Source organism: Triticum urartu, chromosome 7A (genome assembly GCF_056163025.1).
Source record: "Triticum urartu cultivar PI428250 chromosome 7A, HENAU_Tu73, whole genome shotgun sequence".
Lineage (NCBI taxonomy): Eukaryota > Viridiplantae > Streptophyta > Magnoliopsida > Poales > Poaceae > Triticum > Triticum urartu.
Genome location: NC_141879.1, coordinates 362039017 through 362061140, shown reverse-complemented (window position 1 = coordinate 362061140; position 22124 = coordinate 362039017).

Below are 22124 nucleotides of genomic sequence, written 5' to 3'. Positions count from 1 at the left end.
CTTTATACATGTGATTTACCTCTGTTATAAATCCTCGAGTACTGTGTGTGTCAGCATACCGATCCAGGGATGACACTTAAGCACAGAGACTTGACCGTCTAAGGTCGGGTCGCTACAAGATGGTATCAGAGCACATGTTGACTGTAGGACGTGACCCCTAGAAACTGGCAAGCCCATAGGAAAGAGTTTCTCTAAAACTTCTATTTCAAAAAGATCTTTTACCTCTCTTCTCTTCTAAGCTTATTCAAATATTCCCTTTTAGTGAGACCATAACTTTTTTCCCTTTTTGACCACACGAAGATTCAGCTGATGAGATCACTCCAAGAAGTACAAGATATTGGACAGCTAAGACCACTTTGGAATGAAGAGGATTTTACTATGCTTTATAAAATGGAAACAACAACATTTGAAGACTCTAAAGACTAGGAGAATTTGAAGGCTTTGAAGAATTTCCAGATTTAGTATGACCTAGGAAGGCTACCCTTATGGAATTTGGCAGACTATTGAAGCTGCCTATATTGAGATCAAGGTGTATCGGAGAAAGATCGGAACATGGAGCATAGAACTCAAAGTTTTGTCAAGAAAACCCCAAGGCAGGAGATGTCAATTATGGAATGATATCTCATGGTAATGACATGGGCATAAACACAGGATATCCAAGATGTTATCGCCCGCTTATGCTATTGTCACCATGCTAAGTTAAGCATGCATTTCTTCGGGAGGATTGGATGGTAGAAGGTTGATGGAGCATCTATCAACAAAGGATGCAGTTTAAACCTTAGCTGGTGTATCACTAGGATCTGTAGTATTACATCAAGAATTTTAAGATGGATCTTTAGAAAAGTCGTATTTGACAAGGAGGCATTTCGTGAAGAACTCAGAATCAGAAGCTGATAGTAGCCAAGACGAAGGAGCAAAACCTCGAGATACAGGAGATTCGTTAGGAACTGAAGGACAGTAGGACCATGGTTCATGCCAAGGATGTTGAAATCCAGAATTTGGAACATAACTCCAGAAATATTGAAGGACGCCATGAGAGACTTTGCGTCAATATAAATGATTTGGCAAAAGAACTTGAGAAGGACAAGCACGATCGAAAGAAGCCATCGGAGACATGAACAAGACTCGTAGAGCTTGATGACTTTGAAGATTTATTGACCTTTAGAATACCCAACCCCTGTTATATGCCTACGTTAGATGCGACGTTTGTGAGCTATCATTTGTTTGATGTTTTTCCGACAGCCATAGATAAAATCTGTCTTTTCAAAACCATAGGTTGTATTGTGTGCATCCCTCTCCCTCTCTCTCATCTCACCCCAAAACCCATGGACCCAATAGAGGATGAATGGAGATGAACCCATATTTTTCTGGAACAATAAGTCAATTGGAGACAGACCGATGGATTCAGAACATGGAAGGTCATATGGAGTATAACACGATAGCCGGAAAGGATATGGCCCAACATGCTCTTCAGTGCTTTGTAAGAGTTGCTGCTACTTGGTGGAGGATGTACCAAACCATCAATGGATGGCAAAGACTAACCACTTGGGAAGAATTTAAGTTGACTTTGCAAAGATCTCATCTTGTGTCCCAGAAGTTGAGGCCTTATGGAAAGGATATGAAGAAACCTTGTGCCTACAAGCTTTGTGGAGAAATAGGACACAACCATAAAGAAAACAAGGACGAATACCCTCATAAGCAGAGGATTACCAAAGGAGTTAGCCGAGGATCTCAGGGAACTTCGGTTGGAGATTGTTCCCAAAGGTTTTGTTGCAACAATGGAATTTCAGTCTACATTGTTGGGAAAGATCCGTGAAGCTGAGAAGGATGACAAAGAGATTGCCGAGGTAAAAGAGAGGATGAGAAAAGGAAAGGCCAAAGGTTTTTGTAAGGATGAGCACGACACCTTATGGTTCGAGGACCGTGTATATGTGCCCAATAATGCAAAGATCAGGAAGTAAATACTTCAGGAGGCTCATGACTCACCATACTCGATTCGCCCTGGAAACACCAAGATGTATTTGGATTTGAAGGAGCGTTTCTGGTGGACTGGTATGAAGAAGGATATTGAGGAGTATGTAGTCGTAGGTGATGTATGCCAGAGAGAGTAAAAGCAGAGCATCAGAAGCCAGCGGGATTACTACAGCCTATGCCGATACCCGAATGGAAGTGGGATAAGCTTGGCATGGATTTCATTACCGGATTTCCCAGAACCCGATTGGGATATGATTCTGTCTGGGCAGTAGTTTATTCTCTTGACCAAAGTGGCTCACTTTATCCCAGTGAAAACCACCTATACAAGTGCGAAGTTGGCCAAGATATATTTGACCAGGATCGTATGTCTGCATGGAGTTCCGAGGACCATCATATTAGATAGAGGAACACAGTTTACCTCAAAGTTTTGGAATCAGCTTCACCAGACTTTGGGTACTAGGCTAGAGTTCAGTATAGCCTTTCATTTGTAGATAGATGGATAGACCGAGAGAGTCAATTAGATTCTAGAGGACATGTTGAGAGCGTGTGCGCTAGATTATCGATCTAGTAGGGATGATAATCCACCTTACGCGGAGTTCTCATACAACAATAGTTACCAAGCCAGTTTGAAGATGGCCCCTTTTGAAGCTTTGTATGGGAGAAGGAGCCAGACACCGTTGATGTGGGATGAAGTTGGAGACCGTTAGTTGTTTGGACCAAATATGATCAAGGAGTCAGAAGAGAATGTTAAGTTGATTCGAGATAGACTGAAGGTAGCTCAGTCCAGGCAAAATAGTTATGTAGACTCAAAAACGTAAGGAGGTAGTCTATGAAATTGGAGATAGAGCATCTCTTCGTGTCCCCTCTGCAACGAGTTAAACGATTTGTAGTTAAGGGAAAGTTAGCCCCGAGATTTGTAGGACCATACCGAGTTTTGGAGCGTATGGGAGAAGTGGCCAACAAGTTGGAGTCACCCGAAGGACTGTTAGGAGTTCATGATGTGTTTCACGTTTCCCAGTTGAAGAAGTGCCATGCAGAGATGGCCAATATTCCCCTGTAAGGACGCTTGACCCTGGAAAGGATAATGATGTTCCACGAAGTGGAGTATGGACTTCATAAGTATAAGTTTTTATCTCGGTATGTGGGATAACCCACGAGGATGAAGAGATGAATTACTATTGGATATAAAGGAGGTATTATGGAACGATTATAACTCCATGATGAGTCTAAGTAATCACGTCTTAGTTTGGAACCAATAGAAGGAAGAAGGACCGTACAATTGGATGGATTTAAGCATGCTAGAAAGCTAGATGTTGGAATAATGACTAGTTTCCCCGAGGATGAGTTCAAGGATTTCAAGTGATGAGATGGGCCATAACCCACATGCCCCAGGACCTGCCAAGAGGCAAGCACACTCTTGCTGAAGGAAAAATCCTGGAAGGAGTTACGACTCTATCAACCGATGATTTTATAGGAGTTTACACAAAACCTGAGAGTTGTGAAGGAATGATAGATGTTTGTTTGGCTTGCAGAATCAATGGATTTATCCGAACCTTGGTTCATCGACAAGAGAAATTCTGCAATGCTTGTGAGGATGACCGAGTGTTAGAATGTGAGATTCACTAAACCGTATACAGGGTAATGATTTGGGTGCGGGATGGATTGATCACCATACCGACTTACTCTTATTGTTCGCCTTGCTGTACGGGGTGGTAAATCTGAGTGACTTGCCTATAGTAGAGAGACGACGATATTAAACCTTGTTTGAACCTTAGAAAGGTATAGCAATTTTTTCCCTTGTACAAGGCAGCTGCTGCCAATCGTAGGTTATACGGTGAGGTTCAACCTAGATCCATTTCCTGCAGGAGAAACCATAATTGGATAACTGCCATGAGATATCAATAGTGGATTAGTATTGGCACCAGACTCGTCAGCTAAGAAGATCCAGTCTCGGAATGACCATACCAGGATGAAAGTACAGAAGAATTGAGGAAAAGGTTATACCACTACCAGAAGTACTCAGAGAAGGAATTTTCCCGAAAATCTGAGAAGACCGACACTGTCAAGAATAAGGATGGAGTATATGAGTATTGATGGGACCGTAACCATGTTTTTAAGGGTGGTAGCACCCCAGATCCCCTGTGACGATCGATGGAATTTGAGAAGACCCCTAAACCTAACCTATTTCTTGCTAGCCTCTCCGAATCTCGAGGACGAGATTCATTTTAAGGGTGGTAGGTTTGTAACATCCCAAAATTCTAATTTTGGAATGTTATAATAAATTGATAGTTTTGATTGCTCTGTGATTGATTGACTAAAAGTGAGTGAATTCGAAACTTTTTGAAAGTTAAATGAGAGGGAATAAAAGGACTTTCCCAAACTTTCATTCTGCATTTTGATCCCCGTGAATTCGAATTCTTTTCAAATACAAAACCCTAGAGAGAAGATGATATGACTTCTTCCATTTAATTAAATGAAAATGGGTTTTTGAAAAGATTTGAATTTTATTTGGAAATATTTCAAATTCAGAAACTTTAAGCAACTCAATGATTTTCATGAGAGAAGATAAAATGACTTCTTCAAAATATATGAAATACGAGTTGGAAGTTTAAAAGGATCAAATTTAAAGTCCGTTTGAAATTATTTTCAATTTGGAGTTATTTGGGTTTTATTCAAATTATTTTTCTCCAAAAATAAAATAAATGGAAAATAGGGTAAAATGATTCCCTACATCAGAAAATTGCAGAGATAATTTTGAAATCATTTTGGTATTTCTAAAATGATTTTTATTGGATTTTAGTTGGGCAATAGCACTCTTTGAATTATTTGAAATTGTGTGGATTTTATTTGACTCTAGAAATATGTTCATCTTGTAGAAAATGTTTTTTTGAAAATTTTGATATATTATATGCCTATATAATATATTTTTATTTGTTTTGTTTTGTTTATTTTTGTTTGTCTCAAAAAAATGTTTAAAAAAAGTCTCTGACTGGGCCGGCCCAGCCAACCGGGCCAGGCTGCAGCCCAGCCGTGTTGCACCGCCCCCAAGCTCGGGACTCCGTCCCGAGCATCGCCGCCGCCAGCCGGAGTCCGGCCGGACTCCGTGTCGACCTCGCGCCCCCTCCTCCACGCCACCTCCTCCCCTCGCCAGAGATCCACCGCCCCGCCCCTCTCTTCTCGCCGCATCTCGCCGCCTGCCGCCGCCCGCATCTCGTCGTCGCCGCGCCGCTGCTCGCTGCCGCACGCCGCCGCTCGCGCCTCTGCTCGACCGCGCCCGCGCCGCTAGCCTCCGCTCGCATAGTCGCCTCCGCCCACCGCAAGTCGCCACCACCGCCGCCGTCTTCGCCGCCCGCAGCCGCGCCCGGAGCCGCCGCCGATCCAAGTCGCCGCCGCCGCCATATCGCTGGAAACCGCCACCTCCGGTTTATTCTCTCCGAACTGTTATAACCGCTAGTTCCGCCTGGTTTTTTTAATTTAGTTCGGTTTTTATTTAAAACCCTAGACCAGATCTGTTTTTTTAGGTTTTATTAAATAGCGAACGTCCGTTGTTTAGTTTCAGAAACTGGATGTTCATTATTTAGCCTTTTCGTTTTCTGTTTAGTTACGTAAGGGACATATTCATAATTATCTTTCTTGCAGACTAGTCCGTCTGTTTCAAACTACCACAACTTTTTGCTCGTTATTCCGAATCCAACGAAACCAACGCGCACTTCTTCATTATGATCCCCTCTATCAAGTAATCCAACTCAAACATGTTTTTTAAAGTTTAAAATTTGAATTAGACCAGATTTGAATTCAAACTTCGTTTCTTCGTAACTTGAGTTTCGTAACTCCGGTTGAGTTGATTCTTTTTGCAAATCGAAGCTCTTGACCTAAGCTTTCTGATAAGGCCAAATACACATAATTTTGGTACTGTTAGAAATTGTTTTATGTTGCAAGAGTTATTTGCTTGGTTTTGATGCTTTCCGAATTGTTCTTTGTTCTTTCCGACCTTTTGAGTGATTGCTTATGTGTGGTTACTATTGCTTACCTACGATAGATTGAACGGAGTGTGACGAGTAGAACTATCAAGAGTTATGAGTGCGAATCATCTTTCATACCAAGTTTTTATGCATTAGTTTTTATGCATTAGTTTCACCGTCAAACATTGCATGGTTAGGAATTGATAATATGTCGGTATTGGGAAGTAGTTGATGAGATAGGAACCTATTGCCCTGCATTCAAACCTTGGGAGTCACTTTTCCGTTATGCTCATATTGCTATGCTATGCTCGTAGACGTGGATTGGTTTGAGAGAATTCATGACAGATGTGAGAGTTATTATTTAATGTTTAACTTAAGGTGGCTACTTTAATACACATATGGGTGGATTGGTTGGGGCACCCTGGAGCACCCAGTGGTTTGCCCGGGCACCTGGAGAACCCAGTGTTTGCCCAAGGGGATCCCGGAGGACCCATGTGATCACCCTATGGAATGGCACCCAGGCTCAAAGGGATCATAAGATTATTCATGCTGGAAACTTCCGTGTGCAGCCACAAGCTATTATGGGCTCTAGCATAGTTGAGTAAGTTGCGTGAAGCTCTTGAAGAGATAGAATAGCAGATGTAGTGGGTTGTAGGTGGTATAGTCTATCCGGAGTAGAGAGTTAATGCTTATGAAAGACTGTGTCTTGGTCATCCGTTTCTCAAACACCATGTAGTGCGAGAAAACCAACGGAGGAGATGGAGTCTTGTGGGGAAAAGTGCGCAAACCTCTGCAGAGTGTACAAACTAATCATGGTTAGCCGTGTCCCCGGTTATGGACATCTTGAGTATCTGGTTCTTGGATTATCATATTGATCTCATCACATTACTTAAATAATGTGTTGGGTTATTGATGTTAATTTGGGATTGAGTTGGAGGAACCTTCTCAATATTTTCAAATCAACTTTGTAGTTAAATAAAATATATTCCTTTGCAGTAGGAAAAATTGGCTTTTTGCAAAAACACTATAACCATAGAGCTTTTCCACCAGCCAAATATGCATGTAGTGATAGTTATTATTCATCATTATCCTGTGGTGTGAATTTGCGAGTACATTCAATGTACTGACCCTTTGTGGCTGCAACGTCTCATGTTGCAGGATTCTTACGACGAGTAAGTGATACGTTAGGGTTACGATTTCTACACTCAACTTTCCCGTTGGTCCTGATGGGAATCCACAACCTTGTTGTTACTTCCGCTATTTGGATTGAGGTAATAGTATTTACGTTACTTTATACATGTGATTTACCTCTGTTATAAATCCTCGAGTACTGTGTGTGTTAGCATACTGATCCAGGGATGACACTTAAGCACAGAGACTTGACCGTCTAAGGTCGGGTCACTACACCTGCCCAGCGAGGGAGGCCCTTCTCTTGCCTATATCTTGTTCCTTTGGCTCGATCTCAATCTCTCTAAGATGCATGTTGGTTCCCTAAGTGTCTTGGTTCTTCGGCCTCTTACTTAAGCTGGTGCTCCAATCTTGATCTTGTGCCTGTGCACAGTTGGGCAACATACCTGGAGATCACTGGTAATCCCAGCATTGCCTCTCCCAGAGGCCTTGGGGCCATTGTCGATGAGAGGCGCACCTTTCGTTCGGTTTAAGCGATGGTAGCGGCGTATACCCATTCTGGGTGATGCCGCTACCACCTCTATCCCTTCCCCTCTCCCTTCTTTCCTCTTTTTACTCGGGGAAGAGCGACGGGCCTTGCTCCTCACCTTGCGCAGCTCCTGGGTGCACGCCATCTGCTGATCATGGTGGATGACTACTTCGTCGGTCCCTTCGCCGTCGCCCTTTCCAGATGCTTCTTTTATTCTCCTTTCCCTCTGACCGGAGTGCCCTGGGACTAGGAGCAGAGAAAGGAAAAGATGGGTTATAGGGTTTTTATCCTTTTTTAATATTAAACCTGTAGGCAATCGCCAAATTTTATTTCAAATAATGTAACCTCTCGAGTCCATCTTGGTATTCTGTAATGCTTGTACTTACAACTGCATCTGAATGAAAAAGATGAATCTTGTCGGGAACTTGTTCATGTGTATGTCCATGCAGAGGCAAAGTGCCTCTTTATTAGAATAAACGAGTTTTCCACGTCAAGATATCCTGCCGACACCCTCTTTGTCTTCTAGAGAACTTCATTTGCCGAGGAACAGACAGAGGGGCCAGCCCCCCGCCAAATCCTTTTTCCCAGAGGCCACTGGGACCACCCTGACTGAAGGAGTGTTCGAGTCATGGATGGGAGCACCTAATTTTCGAAGAGGGAGGTGAGGTTTTCCTATGCGAAGTTGTAGCTTTACAGAATACTAATGGGAAGAGGCGAACTTATCTGTTTGGCTTGCCGAGGATCACGGTGCCGTGCAATCTTCTCGTCCTTTGTCGAAGCCAAGTTCACGGCAAGAACTTGCAACTCCATGTAGACGATAATGAATGTAGGATGAAATCCTATCTGTATGCATATGCAAATGCTCATGAAGTGCTTATGCAATGATCTGGGTGTGCTTGTGCATGCATGCAATCTCAGTTGGGGCCCCCTACAATGCTTCTTTATTTTCTCTTGCACGGGGTCATCGCCCCAGCTTGTACAAGGGGTTACATGCAACTTCGGCAATGCCATGTACAATGGGTGGCTGCCGAGCAGGGCCTAGCAGCCTCTACGCCTTACGGGTAGAACTTACGGAGATGCTGAATGTTCCATGAGTTTTGCAACGGTGTGCCATCTCCAGTCTCCAGACGGACTGCATCGGGTCTGGAGACTCGTACTACCTGGTAAGGGCCTTCCCACTTTGGTGATAACTTGTGTGTACCCTTGGCAACTGAATGCGCCTAAGGACAAGGTCACCTTCCTCAAGACACCTGGCACGAACCCTGCTGTTGTGATAGTGATGCAGGGCTTGCTGATAGCGTGCAGCACGCGTAGCGGCCCAGAGACGTTTCTTCTCAAGTAGCACAGCGTCGTCACACTGGTGCTGATCTTGCACTACTTCATCATAGGAAAGCACCCGAGGAGACCCGTAAGTGAGTTCTGTGGGGATAACTGCTTCTGCCTCGTAGACCAGGGATAAGGGAGTCTGGACGGTAGCTCGATCAGGTGTCGTTCTGAGGGACCAGAGAACTACCAGCAGCTCCTCGATCCACCGCCTGCCGTGCTTCTGCAGCGTATCAAAAGTCCTTGTCTTGAGTCCATGAAGCACTTCAGCGTTCGCCCTCTCAGCTTGTCCATTGCTTCGGGGGTGTGCCACAGAGGCAAATGAGATCTTGCATCCGAGGATTTGAACATATTGCATGAAGGCGTGGCTCGTGAATTGGATGTCGTTATCGGTGATGATCCTTGCCAGAACTCCGAAACAACACACCAAATCTTTCAAGAACTTGATAGCTGACTGAGCAGTCACCTTCCTCACGGCAGTCACTTCTGGCCACTTTGTAAACTTGTCAATGGCAACGAACAAGAATTCAAAGCCCCCGATTGCTCGGGGGAAGTGGCCGAGGATATCGAGCGCCCAGACCGAAAATGGCCATGATAGAGGGATTGTCTGAAGAGCTTGGGCAGGAAGGTGTGTTTTCTTGGAATGGAACTGACAGGCTGCACATGTCGTGACGAGCTCAACTGCGTCTTGGAGGGCTGTGGGCCAATAGAATCCTTGCTAGAATGCTTTCCCAACTAATGCCCTTGATCCAATATGTGAGCCGCACATTCCTTTGTGAATCTCAGCCGGTAGTTCCTTTCCGTCCTCCTGGCAGACACACTTCAATTTCACACCATTGGGCCTCCTTCTGTATAGTGTCATCGACAAATTGATACATACTGGCCCTGCGGGCTACTTTCTCAGCTTCATCTGGGTCGCCGAGGAGTTCTCCCGTTTGGAGGAAGCGGACGATGTGCCTTGCCCAAGTTTGAGCCAGAGGTTCGGCAACAAGGACTAGCGGCACCTCCTCGGCTGTGGGAGTACCAGCCTCGTTTGTGGGGTCCATAGGCCCGGCTAGAGGGGGTGGTCCGGTAGGTTGTGAGGAGTTGTTTCCAATAGGGTCCCTGCCGGGAGTGGATGGCTCGATCGGGAGAGGCTTACCGTAGTCCAACTTTCTCCTTTTCCGGTCCATTGTGGTTGGTGATACGGAGGGTTGAGAGAGGTGGAGAACAAAAGTTCCTGGTTCCACATGAAGCTTTTGCGTAGCACACTTTGACAGGTGATCAACTATGCTGTTTTCCATGCGGGTTATGTGCTCTGTTTGCAACCCGTCAAAGCACTCCTCTAACCTCCTTACTTCCTCAATGTATGCTTCCATCAATGGGCTTTGGTAATCCTTGTTGACTTGTCTCACCACTAACTGTGAATATCCTCGAATGATCAGCTTCTTGATTCCCAATTCTGCTGCAATCCTGAGCCGGGCAAGGAGCCCTTCATACTCAGCTGTATTGTTGCTGGCTTCTTCCCGGGCAAAGTGCATTTGGATTACGCACTTCAGGTGCTCCCCGAAGGGGGTAACAAGAAGCACGCAGGCTCCTGCACCTTGTAGGGAAAAAGCACCATCAAAATACATAATCCATTCTTGGGGTGATTCCTTGCTAGGGAGAGTTGTTTCCGTTGCTTCCTCATCAGGGGTTGGTGTCCATTCTGCAATAAACTCTGCCAATGCCCTACTTTGAATGGTTGAAGTGCTCTCAAACTTCAAACCAAAACTGGATAACTCCAAAGCCCACTCCACTATTCTGCCAGTAGCCACAGGGTTTAGGAATATCCTCTGCAACGGAAAACGAGTAACAACCGTGATCTCATGGTCTTGGAAGTAGTGGCGCAGTTTCCTTGAGGCCATGACGAGGCCAAAGATAAACTTTTGCACACTAGAGTACCTCGATCTAGCCCCTTGCAACAAGGAGCTAACAAAGTACACTGGGCGCTGCACCACTTTCTTCCTTGCCGCATCCTTGGGGTTGCACTTGTTGCCGTGCTTATAGCTATTATGATCCTCTTCTGACTCTGCCGCGGTCTAGCCGCTCTCTGCTTCATCCACTTCTCGCTGTGCTAACAAGGCTGCACTGACCACTTGGTTGGTTGCTGCCAAGTAAAGCAGTAACGGCTCTTGATGTTTGGGTGCAACCAAGGTAGGCACAGATGACAGGTAAGCCTTCAACTCTTGCAAGGTTGTATCTGCTTCTAGGGTCCACTTCATAGGCCCTGCTGAAAGAGCAACTATCCCTGGGTGGTTTTGGTAATTCCTAACAACATATAACTCATTGAGCTAATGCTATTTTAAGATAAATATTTTAGGAAAGCTCAATGATTGGCATGGCATGGATTGGAAAGTGGACCCCTCAAAATGCTAAGGACAAAAGATTGGCTCAGGCTCAAAGCACAAGACTCTACATTTTACTTCTAGTGATCCAAGATCACATTGAGTCCATAGGAAAAGCCAATACTATTAAAAGGGGGTGAGGTGTTGCTTAATGAGTTACTTACTTAAAATGCTTAGTGATATGCTCCAAAAACCCTCAACTACTTTCTCATATCCACATATGTCCCAAACCAAAAGTCAAACTCGGCCCCACCGAAATCTTCTATCCGGCATCACCGAGTTCACTTGACATAGCCACTGCCACAATCCCTAGTCGCTTCGGTCTCACCGATAGGGATCTCGGTCTCACTGAGATGGGATTGCAACCTCTCTGCTTCCCTTCGTAACATTTCGGTCCAACCGAGATGAGCGATCGGTCCGATCGATATTGCAATGCAAACTCTCTATTTCCCCTTCGTAATGTTTCGGTCTAACCAAGATGAGCGAATCGGTCCCACTGAGTTTGCCTGACAAACAATCTGTTTGTCTATTACCAAAATCGGTCCCATCGAGTTTGTGTAATCAGTCTCACCGAGATTACGTTATGCCCTAACCCTAATGGAATCGGTCCCACCGAGTTGACATGTCGGTCCCACCGAAAATCCTAACGTTCACATTTTGAACTAAATCGGTCTGGCCGAGTTTTATAATTCGGTCCCACCGAGTTTGGTGATTTGTGTGTAATGGTTAGATTTTGTGTGGAGGCTATATATACCCCTCCACCCACTCTTCATTCATGGAGAAAGCCATCAGAACATGCCTACATTTCCAACATACATTTTCTGAGAGAGAACCACCTACACTTGTGTTGAGGTCAAGATATTCCATTCCAACCACATAAATCTTGATCTCTAGCCTTATCCAAGTTACTTTCCACTCAAATCATCTTACTACCAAATCCAATCCTATGAGAGAAAGCTGAGTGTTGGGAGACTATCATTTGAAGCACAAGAGCAAGGAGTTCATCATCAACACACCATCTATTACCTCTTGGAGAGTGGTGTCTTCTAGATTGGTTAGGTGTCACTTGGGAGCCTCCGTCAAGATTGTGGAGTTGAACCAAAGAGTTTGTACGGGCAAGGAGATCGCCTACTTCCTGAAGATCTACCCTAGTGAGGCAAGTCCTTCGCGGGCGATGGCCATGGTGGGATAGACAAGGTTGCTTCTTCGTGGACCATTCTTGGGTGTAGCCCTTCATGGACTCGCACAACCGTTACCCTTCGTGGGTTGAAGTATCCATCAACGTGGATGTACGATAGCACCACCTATCAGAACCACGCCAAAAATCTCCGTGTCTACATTGCGTTTGCTCCCTCCAAACTCCTCCTTTACCTTCATATTTAATTGTTTTACATTCCGCTGCCATACTCTTAGAATTGCATGTGTAGGTTGATTACTTGGATTGTGCTAAGTTGCTAAAATCTGCCAAGACTTGAAATTGAGAAAGGCTGGATTTTTATTTGGTCAAGTAGTCTAATCACCCCCCCCTCTAGACATACTTTCGATCCTACAAGTGGTATCAGAGCTTTGGTCTCCATTTGCTTTGATTTCCGTAGCTTTTGGTGATCATAGCGTTGGTTTCACAACTTAGGAGAGTATGGTGTCTAGTGAGGGAAATTACCACCATAGAGGTCCTTACTTTGATGGTACTAATTTTGCTAGTTGGAACCATAAGATGAAAATGCATATTCTTGGACATAACCCCGCCATTTGGGCTATTGTGTGTATTGGCTTGCAAGGTGAATTCTTTGATGGGAGAGAACCGAATCGTGAAGCTACCGTGGAAGAGTTGAAGATGCTGCAATACAATGCTCAAGCTTGTGATATTCTCGTCAACGGATTGTGCCCCGAAGAATTCAACAAAATCAGCCATCTTAAGAATGCAAAGGAAATTTGGGATATTTTGATTAATATGCACGAAGGTACCGACTCCATCAAGGAATCCAAATTGGATGTGCTTCAAAGTCAACTTGACAAGTTCAAAATGAAGGATGGTGAAGGTGTCGCTGAAATGTACTCTAGGCTTGCTCTCATCACAAATGAGATTGCCGGCTTAGGAAGTGAAGAGATGACCGATAGATTCATCATCAAGAATATCCTAAGAGCCTTGTATGGAAAATATGATACCGTGTGCACATTGATCCAAATGATGCCCAATTACAAAGATCTCAAGCCAACGGAAGTCATTGGAAGAATTGTTGCTCATGAGATGTCACTCAAGGATAAGGAAGAGCTCCACAACAAGTCAAGTGGTGCTTACAAAGCCTCATGTGATGCTCCCACATCATCAAGTGAGAAACACGCCTTCAATGAAGAATTGAGCCTAATGGTGAAGAACTTCAACAAGTTCTACAAGAGTAGAAACAAAGAAAGAAGTTCCAAGTCAAGGTCCTACAATGACAAAAGATCTTCAAGTCGTGAACGTAATTTCTACAATTGTGGAAGACCCGGACACTATTACAATGAGTGTATGACTCCATACAAAAGAAGAGAAGATTCTCCCAAAAGAAGAAGTAGAAGAGAAGAATCGCCACCAAGAGAGAGAAGGAGTAGAGATGACCATTATGAACGAAGAACATCATGGAGAAGCAAGGATTCAGAAAGGAAGGACAAGTCATCAAAGAGCTACACAAAACAAAGACATCAAGCTCATGTTGGTGAATGGGTATCCGGCTCCGACTCCGACAATCACTCCGAAAGAAGTTATCACTCCGACTCTGAATATACTCAAGATGAAGGTTGTTGCCGGTCTAGCACTTGTGTCAACCAACTCCTACGACATATTTGATTCACCAAATGAAGGAATTGGAAGATGCTTCATGGCTAAAGGTCCAAAGATAACACACCCCGAGTATGTTGATTTTAATAGTGTTGAAGATGATTTGTTAGGTGATGATGATTTACTTGTTGACAACTCTAGTTATGAAAACTATGATGAACTTGCTATTAATCATGCTAATCAAGATAAAACGAATGAAAATGATAAGAAGGAGATTGAGCGTCTAACTAAAGAACTATACACTCTTAAGTTAGCTCATGAAACTACCTTGGAAGATCATCAAGAACTTTTAAAGACTCATGAGAAGCTACGCATTGAAAAGCTCAACCTTGAGCAAGAGCATGAGTTCTTAAAAGCAATCAATGATGATCTTCACAAGAAAAGTTATTCTTACATTGCCAAGCATTTACTCTTGTCTACATACATGCCACAAGTTAAATCTAGCAACAAGAACAAGGAAGATTCTTCCTCGAGTAGTAACAACGATCATGCTAAATCCAATGTTGTTGCTTCTAGTAGTTCTCTTGATTCCACTAATGATTCTCTTAGCCAAGTTACACTTGAGCAAGAAAATAGCTTATTGAACGGAATTATAGAGAAAGGTGTTTACAAGAGCCTTGCCGGAAGTAAGCAATTTGAGGAAATTGTACGCAAGCAAGGAAGACACCGGAAGAATCAAGGTGTTGGTTTTGAACAAAAGTTCAATGCCAATGGAGTTGAGTGGTAAGAAGATCAATACCCCAAGACGAAGTTTGTTCCTCAACAAGAGAAGTATGATCCTACTTCTTTCAAAGGAACACAATCTCAAGATGATCTTCCACCACAAGACCACAAGCTAAAAGGCAAGGACAAGCTTCAAGAGGAGATTGATGCATTTGAAGAAGCTCCTAAGGCCTTGGTCAAGTGGGTTCCCAGGACTACATCAAGTACGACTACAACTCCAAGGATTCCCATCAAGATGGTGTGGATCCCGAAGAAGAAGAACTAGAGAGTTCTTGAGGCTGACTCCGCCAACATACTTCACTCATATCATTTTGGCAATGACAAGTGCAAACAACTTTCATAACTTGCAGTAGTTCAAGGAGTCACAAACCCTCTTGTTGGTAAGACAAGGGACAAGGTAACCTAATACTTCCATGGACATCATCTTGTGTACACATCCCTCTATGTCTAATATCCTTGTTTTTTCCTTGTGGGACTAACCCATGTAGGTACTGAAAGTGCAACTCACTCCAAAGGATTGCTCCGAATCATCTACATCAACATTGAGCATCCACATCTTCAACACCTACATGACGTCATCATCGGCAAAACCCAAGGTTAGTTGATCCCTCTTAAGGGGGATATCACATCTAGGGGGAGCTTTACTCTAATCAATTGAGCTAAAGCAACTCTAATGGTGTGAACACAATAATGCTTTATGTAAAAGTGGTAACCGTACTTGTGCTTAAACGGTGAGTGTGACCTATGATCAAATGTTCTCATTTGACTCCTAAGTTAATATACTCATATATAGATGACCTAGACATCGCCAATTTCTTGATAGATGCTAGAGTGTTTGTGCATGCTTTGTCACATATTTCTGAAAGTAAGCAATTTGAGGAAATTGTACGCAAGCAAGGAAAACACCGGAAGAATCAAGGTGTTGGTTTTGAACGAAAGTTCAATGCCAATGGAGTTGAGTGGGAATAAGATCAATACCCCAAGACGAAGTTTGTTCCTCAACAAGAGAAGTATGATTCTACTTCTTTCCAAGTAACACAAGCTCAAGATGAACTTCCACCACAAGACCACAAGCTAAAAGGCAAGGACAAGCTTCAAGAGGAGATTGATGCATTTGAAGAAGCACATAAGGCCTTGGTCAAGTGGGTTCCCAAGACTACATCAAGTTCCACTTCATCAAGTACGACTACAACTCCGAGGATTCCCATCAAGATGGTGTGGATCCCTAAGAATAAGAACTAGAGAGTTCTTGAGGGTGACTCCACCAACATACTTCACTCTTATCATCTTGGCAAGGACAAGTGCAAACAACATCCATATCTTGCACTAGTTTAAGGAGTCAAAAACCCTCTTGTTGGTAAAACAAGGGACAAGGTAACCTAATGCATTCATGGACATCATCTCATGTCAATATCACTCTATGTCTATGGATGTCCTTGTTTGTTCCTTATGGGACTAACCCGTGTAGGTATTGAAAGTGCAACTCACTCCAAAGGATTGCTCCGAATGATCTACATCAACATTGATCATCTACATCTTCAACACCTACATGAAGTCATCATTGAGAAAACCCAAGGTTAGTTCATCCCTCTTAGAGGGGATATCACATCTAGGGGGAGCTTTACTCTAATCAATTGAGCTAAAGCAACTCTAATGATGTGAGCACAGTAATGCTTTATGTAAAAGTGGCAACCCCACTTGTGCTTAAACAATGAGTATGACCTATGATCAAATATTCTCATTTGACTCCTAAGTCAATGTACTCATATATAGATGACCTAGTCATCTCCAAATTGCGTGATAGATGCTAGAGTGATTGTGCATGCTTTGTCACATATTTCATTTGCCATTTTATTGTGTGAGCATGTTGGTTGCATATTTTACTCATTCGAGGACATCCATTTGTTGCTTTGATTGTTTGGTTGTTTCTCTTTTGCCAAATGGATGGACAAGAATGCCTAAGAACTCCCTCTAGCTATCTATGCTTTTCTCGTCTCAAACTTTATTCATGCTACATCACAAAGTTTGATTAAGTCAGATTCGAACCACTCTATGTGAGGAGCACTTGGAGTCCCCGATTCTTCATAGACTTAAACTTCCAGAACCTCTTTGTGCATTTCGGTATGACCGAGTCATCCATTTCGGTCACACCGAGATCACTAAGTTGATCTAGGTTTTCAATCTCGGTGCAACCGATTTGAACTTTTCGGTCACACCGAGTTGCAGTAACCGCTTGCGATTCTGCATCTCGGTGCCACCGAGCTGTTCCACTCAATCACACCGACAGGGTCAGGATATATAAACCTGCGGGTGAGATTTTGGAAATTTCTTCAAAACCTCTTAGCCCGCGCGTATCCTGCTCGGCCGCCTTGGGTCTCTGGATCGTCTTCTCCCCGCTAGCGACCTCCCGCTGCTGGTTTCCATTGTCGTCAACGGAATTCCGCCCCTCCGTTGCCGCCGTAGCGAACTCCGTCGAACTAGGGTACGATTTCGATCCTTTGTGCTACTCTCTTAACTCCGATTCGTAGCACATTACTTTGCCATGATCATGACCACGTATGCAAACAATCCATCCACTGAAAACATCCTTTAGGTTAGATTTGATTTGAAAATTTAGGGTTAGGTCTCCGCCGAACTCATCTCAGACCGACCTAATTGTAGAAATTGGTCTCACCGATTTGACTTAGGCCATAGCACATGCATTTTCGGTCTGACCGGAAACTGCAAATCGGTGTGACCGAGTTCGATTCTTTGTGAAACCCTAGCAGTCTCGGTGCCACCGAACTGTGACTCGGTCTGACCGAGTTCACTAGTTTAGGTTCCAAAAGCTGCTTCAGTATTACCGAGTTTACAAATCGGTAGCTCCGAAATGCTTTCTGTAGAGAACTAAAACTAAGTTTTTAAGTCATCTGTTTTGCAAAAACTCTGCACTTTGTGATGCTCATCCACTCTACCTCATCTATATCTATCCACAGGGTATGCTGTCGGTAAGTTTGCAGAAATGTCTGATCAAAGCCACAGCCAGAACAGGTCTGAATAACAAGTGCAATTGAGTGAGGGCACTAGTCCCTCAAGCAGTTCTGGTGATGGCAGCAGAAGCACATCAAGTAACTTGCCCAAAGCAGCCACCAGGTCAAGGAAGAAGAAAACCTCAGATTCTGAAGATGAGGACTATGTGGCTATTGAGGAGGAAGTCAGCTCCAAGAAGAAGGTGCTGAAGAAAGAATATGGGTCAGCTGCTACAACTAAGCCTGGCTTGCACAAGAAGGCCCCTGCCAAGAGGGTGCCAACCTTAAAGGTTTGAGCCTCAAATGCTGAAACCTCCAAGCCAACTGAAGAGGTTGTTGGAGAAGGAAAGAAGAGGAAGGAAAGGGTCAAGAAGACCACCGCCAGAGTGCTTGGTAGATCCTCCATTATGAGAGATCCAGAAGAAGAGGAAGAGGAAGAGGAAGAGGATGCTGCTCCAGCTCCCAAGTCTCAGAAGCTTTTGGGAGATGCAATTAAGTTAGGGGCTGCAACATCTAAGCCCAAGTCTGCTCCCAAAGCTCAAGCTCAAAAACCCCCAAAGCCCAAGAGAAACACCAGAAGTATACCCGCGGAGGAAAAGAACAAGGCCCCAGTGCCTGAAGTTGAAGAAGAGGATGATGAATCCCATGTGTTGAGAAAGTTGAAACCCAAAATTTCTGACCGTAATGATGCTCATCCAGTCGCTGAGGACAAGCACATCAGGAAAGATGCAGGACTGAGATTGTGGAGAGAGTCTGATCCCTATGCCGTTAGGAGGAGGACTGCAGTTGATTACAGGTTTCACACTAAGGAACAACAAGACTTCTATGAGACAATTTTTCTCGACAAGAAGCCCATTGTATGTGACATGAAATGGGTTGATTGGGAATACATCCAGGAGAATGAAGATCACTTTTCGGGAGTTTATGACAGCTTCAAGGCATGTGGAGTAGATGAATTTGTTGGACAGAAGCTCACCAAATGGAATGATGAGCTGATCATGCAGTTTTACTCCACTGCTCATTTCTATCCAGATGGGAGGATAGTATGGATGTCTGAGGGTACAAGGTACCAGTCCACTATTGAAGAATGGGCAAAACTGATCAATGCCCCAGAGGAACATGAGGATGACTTGGATGTATAAGACAAGAAGAAGAAGGATCACAACTCCATGGAAAACATGTACAAAGAGATCTCTGATAAAGCCTTGGAGACACACAAGCTTGGATCAGTACATTTCTTGTTGTCTAGTCTACCTACCATCAAATGGATCTTAAGGCACACATTGCTACCCAAGTCAGGAGATCACAAGATGATCAGAGGACACTCCATCAACATGCTGCAAATCTTTGATGTCCCTCAGAAGTTCAAGGTTATGAGTTTGATTGTAGAAACAATCAGGAGGACAGCTGCTGATCAAAAGAGAAGTTGTGGGTATGCTCCACACGTTCAGGAGCTCATCAACTCCAAGATGGGGTTAGGAACTTATTTGCTGGACAAGGAGCATCTACCCTTATATCCTGAATTTGAAGACAACACTATTGTGATGAATGAGGAGGAACCATCATTAGCTCAAGAACAAGAGAAGAGAGCCAAAGCAAAGGCTGAGAAAGCTACAAGGATGCCAAGTGCAGAAGAGGCATCTCAAGTTTTCCTGAAGAGCAAACAAGATCAATTAGGCTATCTGATTCAAGCTACACTGAGGATTGAGAAGGGCTTGGCCACCCTGACTCAGAATCAGGAGAGCCTGGAGAGGATTGTTGAGACAAAATTCTATGATCTTGTCCTCAAGGTAACTGAGATTCAGACTGTAGTTGAGCAGCTTCAGGCGGAAGCATAAGAAAGGAGAGGCAAGGCAACTACTGATGCTTTTCAGCGTGTGCCACGAGGTCCGAGGTCTGCTGTAGTACCAGTTTCAAATGCTAGAGCAACTTTGTCAGCACCAGCAGCTACAGCTCCAGTGCCACCTTCAGCACCCACTCCACCAGCTCCAACTACATCGACAGATGTCTTTGAGTTCTCTCTACACCACCTCCTGAAGACCAAGCCTGAGAGACGCATAGCACTATGCATTTTCAAACTTTTTGGTAATTTTTTGACAAAGGGGGAGAAATATGTATAGATCATAGGCTTCGGGAGAGAGTGTCTTGCTTTTTATCTCTCTTGCTTTTGGTTGAACTTTTTATTGCGTGAGATACTTTATGTCCTTGTGAGATACTTGTTTGATCATGTGATTGATCATTTGCTACCTTAATGCTCGTTTGGATGATATTATCTTTTATGGAAGAGTAACCCATGATCCTAATCGATTGTGCATTTGCATTCAAAAGAAAATCTTAAATATTGCACAAATTTATGGGGAGCTCTTGGTTATCACATACTTCTCAAAGCGACAATGTTTTTCAATCATATGATCATTTGTCGAAGCTTTGATCTATATGTTGTCATCAATTACCAAAAAGGGGGAGATTGAAAGTGCAACTATCGCTGGGTGGTTTTGGTAATTCCTAACAACATATAGCTCATTGAGCTAATGCTATTTTAAGATAAATATTTTAGGAAAGCTCAATGATTGGCATGGCATGGATTAGAAAGTGGACCCCTCAAAATGCTAAGGACAAAATATTGGCTCAAGCTCAAAGCACAAGACTCTACATTTTACTTTTAGTGATCCAAGATCACATTGAGTCCATAGGAAAAGCCAATACTATCAAAAGGGGGTGAGGTGTTGCTTAATGAGTTACTTACTCAAAATGCTTAGTGATATGCTCCAAAAACCCTCAACTACTTTCTCATATCCACATATGTCCCAAACCAAAAGTCAAAGCCAGCCCCACCGAAATCTTTTATCCGGTGCCACCGAGTTCACTTGACATAGCCACTACCACAAACCCTAGTCACTTCGGTCTCACCGATAGGGATCACGGTCTCACCGAGATGGGATTGCAACCTCTCTGTTTCCCTTCGTAACGTTTCGGTCCAACCAAGATGAGCGATCGGTCCCACCGAGATTGCACTGCAAACTCTCTATTTCCCCTTCGTAACGTTTTGGTCTAACCGAGATGAGTGAATCGGTCGCATCGAGTTTGCCTGACCAACTCTCTGTTTGTCTATTACCGAAATCGGTCCCACCGAGTTTGTGTAATAGGTCTCACCGAGATTAAGTTATGCCCTAACCCTAATGGAATCGGTCCCACCAAAAATCCTAATGTTCACATTTTGAACTAAATCGGTTTGGCCGAGTTTTATAATTCGGTCCCACCGAGTTTGGTGATTTGTGTGTAATGGTTAGATTTTGTGTGGAGGCTATATATACCCCTCCACCCACTCTTCACTCGTGGAGAAAGCCATCAGAACATGCCTACATTTCCAACATACATTTTCTGAGAGAGAATCACCTACACTTGTGTTGAGGTCAAGATATTCCATTCCAACCACATAAATCTTGATCTCTAGCCTTCCCCAAGTTGCTTTCCACTCAAATCATCTTTCTACCAAATCCAATCCTATGAGAGAGAGCAGAGTGTTGGGGAGACTATCGTTTGAAGCTCAAGAGCAAGGAGCTCATCCTCAACACACCATCTATTACCTTTTGGAGAGTGGTGTCTCCTAGATTGGTTAGGTGTCACTTGGGAGCCTCCGTCAAGATTGTGGAGTTGAACCAAGGAGTTTGTACGTGCAAGGAGATTGCCTACTTCATGAAGATCTACCCTAGTGAGGCAAGTCCTTCATGGGTGATGGCCATGGTGGGATAGACAAGGTTGCTTCTTTGTGGACCATTCGTGGGTGGAGCCCTCCGTAGACTCGCGCAACTGTTACCCTTCGTGGGTTGAAGTCTCCATCAATGTGGATGTACGATAGCACCACCTATCGGAACCACGCAAAAAATCTCCATGTCTACATTGCGTTTGCTCCCTCCAAACTCCTCCCTTTACCTTCATATGCAATTGTTTTACATTCCGCAGCTATACTCTTAGAATTGCATGTGTAGGTTGATTACTTGCATTGTGCTAAGTTGCTAAAATCTGCCAAGACTTAAAATTGGCAAAATGCTAAATTTTTATTTGGTCAAGTAGTATAATCAACCCCCCTCTAGGCATACTTTCGATCCTACACCTGCCTTCTTCAAAATTTTGAAGAACGATAGGGCATGCTCGGCAGACTTGGAAATGAATCTGCTTAGCGTGGCAACGCATCCCGTCAAGCGCCTCACATCCTTAGCTGTCCTTGGAGCTTGGATCTGCTCAGTGGCCTTGATCTTGTCGGGGTTGTCTTCGATCCCCCGGTGGGACACG